Here is a 3,319-nt window from a genome sequence, read left to right as displayed (position 1 = left end):
ATATATATCGTGGTAGATACATTCAAATTTATTATAATTTATATTGGTTTTGATACTTAACTAGCTTTACTTTATACTATCATCAAAAATTATTCAAAAGCTTATCTTAAATACATTCAATTGCTGTCTTGTTAAAAAACACCATCGTATTTTCGGCTCGAGATTTATTTGTGCGATGCAAATTTGTACCCAAGGAGTTCAAGAGTAATCTACGTCCAGAGTAATATATTTCCGTACTTTGTGTGTTGTTTTTGTCATATACATTAAGCTGCTAGGGCTGAAGAATCCAATGAATTGAAAAAAATCGCCACAGGCCAACGTATTGTTGCTCTTTTGGTTGGATATTGAGACTCGTGTTTTTCCCGTATCAACGCCTCCTTTAGTTTTATTGTAAAATTGGATGACTTCAGACTTCTGTTTTTTACCCGAAATATACGAATCGCGATGCATTGATGGCTGTAAAATTACATCTTATAATATGTATTAGATATTTTGATACAAAAAATTAGTATATAAATAAAAATTCTAACACAAATTGAATGTATAAAGTCATTATCTACCCAGGTAGATACCATGAGTTCACGTAAAAAACTGTCTTCATGAAAGCGAAGGTTAAGTAAAAAACTCAAACAAAAAAATCGTCTTATATAATTTGAACACAGATCTTCTCGCTTTTCACGCCAACAGTAATCACCTAGCATAGTTGTGTTCCAATGGCCTTTAAATATTTTTTCAAGCATCTTTACATGGTGGAACCAGGATGTAAATATGAGCAGGGTGAGAGGAGATACAGATTAGATGGAAAAAAATACAAATGAGAATGAAGAAAGTAAATTTTCAATGAAATTCTGAAACCCAACTTTTCATAAGCTTTAAACATGTCGTTAACTAGCTGTTCTACATTTTCGGCTCTGTTGTTCTATAAAAACCCTGCTTTCAGCGATAACTAGGCATCAAGTTTCGGTACCGTGAAATAACTCCCTAACGCATAGGGAGTTATTTCATAATGCAATAACTCCCAATGAAACAACTCCCAATGCAATTTTTGTTGGGTTTTATTTAATTTTATTTTTGGAATAAGGAGTTATTTCACTGTATTGGGAGTTATTTCATATTTCATTATTGGGAGAAAACCTTAGCGATCGGCCGGAGGCCGGCAATGCAAAACAAATTTTCTGAGTGAAGCCAGTTTTTAACACATCCCAGAGGAGTAAAACTTTGCGCTACGCCATAGGCCCGCAATGCATAAAATGTTTGGTAAGCGAAGATTAATTTCAATTTTGTAGTTCCTTTTTTTAGATAATATTTCATTTCTATTGGGAGGGAGTTATTTCGCTTTTTTGGGACTAATATTTTTAAAATTATAAAAACGCCGATTATTGGGAGTAATTTCATTTTATCCTTCGGTAGTTATTTCATTTTTCAAGTTTGGGAATTATTTCATTGGGAGTTATTTCATTTGGGAGCTATTTCACTGTACCTCAAGTTTCTTATTAGTAAGCTTTTTATCAAAATGTGGGTGTTTCATCAATGTGCGATTTTTTGGTAGCACAAATATTCCTTCTTTGAGTTTATCATCACTTAAGTTGGAAAATACTGCTTAAAAATAAATAGAATGAACAAAATTGTTCATCAAATCAAGTTTTATGTGGAGTGATGGTAAAATTACATATTTAGGATCTATCAATGGTATATGTTTCATATTCGATTTTCCGTAAACAAACGCTGACATTTCTGGCCATGCTTTTGGTGCTTTTAAGCAGTTGCGACGACCACTTAGTTCAGTATTCATATTGGATTTTCAATTAAATGTGAACAAATATGTCGAAGTTATCGAATAGGAATGATTACTAAACAAAACAAAATAATAAAAAAGTACAATATGTACATCGAAAACAGTAACTGTTTCTTTTAACCCTAAAGTGAGGGTAGTAAAATAATAATTGACATGTACATTAGGATGTCCCGATTTTTTTTTTTTTTGGTTTCGCTAACGCAAGACCTCCTAAAATTTGCGTAATTGATAGTTGATTACCAAAATGATTTTAAAAATAAAATTAAACTATATCTTTAGGGCTCTACCGATCTTCAAAGTTTTGAAAAGTAGTTATTTTCATGATTATATTTCGCTATCCTTAAATTCGACACATATTATAAATATGCCACGACTATATATAAAAACGACACTACGAATTTGCTAGATACAGTGGAGTCGTTTATAACGTACACCGGTTATAACGAATTTTTTATAAAAACAAAATTCCGGGAAAAAATTTTCCGGACCCAAAACATTCACATTCAAATTATATACCAATTATTACGGTTAGTCATTTATTATAAGTTTTATTTTCTTGTACATTAATTGCAAGTATAAAATATATCAATAAAATAAATTTGTATGTCGTTTTTTTAAGCATGCGGTTCGGGTTTGTGAAAACGTTTTCAAAAGTAGAGCCCTCAAGATGGCATGTAATTCGATTTTTATTACTTTTACCGTAATCTGTGTAAAATTACGCAAATTTTGATACCTCTTGTGAAAGTGTAGCTCGAAAAAACATGTTTCTCATCCAACGACGGGACAGCCTAATAATGTACATATGTATGTATGTACCTCGAAAACTAGACGTGATGGATACCACATACATACATATGTTTGGAACATTTAATCTATGACTCATTACCTATTCATTCCAGCTAACAGTTAAGAGGGTACCAAAATCGTGTAACGCAGTGTAATCAAAATCGGTTTTTTCCAAAACTTTTTCGGTTAAACCGGAAATCGGTTTCTAAAATCGCCGGTTTTATGGACACTCTAATTTTAATGTTTTACAAAATAAAACAAAACAAAACGTAAAAACTGTACCACTTCCAAAAACCCACGTTAGGCCGCACAAATTCACACACATTGAAATGCATACATAGACAAATTCATTCATGAAAACAAAAATAATTCAAATGATTCGAATAATTTTTGATCATAACATTGAAAAGGTAAAATATATACGCGGCAGGACATGGTAGCATAACAAGCGTGTATACATAACAAGCGTACAAGTACGAGCGTAGGAATTTTACAGTATTGTCGAGTGAAGTGAAGCTGGTCATTCAGTGAAGACGACAAAATGAATGTGCTTGTGCAGCCCTCTAGTACCGCGCCACCCGCGTCAGTACGATTAAAGTGAGCGGTGACTGTGATCGTGTAGTTCTTTTAATTTTATAATTTGTTTTTGTTAAAAAATGTATGTATGTACTATTAGCATAAGTAAAACGTGCGATAGTTATTTCCCAGCTGTTCTAGGAGACAGTACCGAACTAGTGA

The sequence above is a fragment of the Calliphora vicina genome, chromosome 5, assembly GCF_958450345.1.
Source record: "Calliphora vicina chromosome 5, idCalVici1.1, whole genome shotgun sequence".
In the NCBI taxonomy this organism is placed as follows: domain Eukaryota; kingdom Metazoa; phylum Arthropoda; class Insecta; order Diptera; family Calliphoridae; genus Calliphora; species Calliphora vicina.
The sequence above is the reverse complement of the archived record's forward strand: the minus strand, read 5'-3'. Positions refer to the sequence as shown.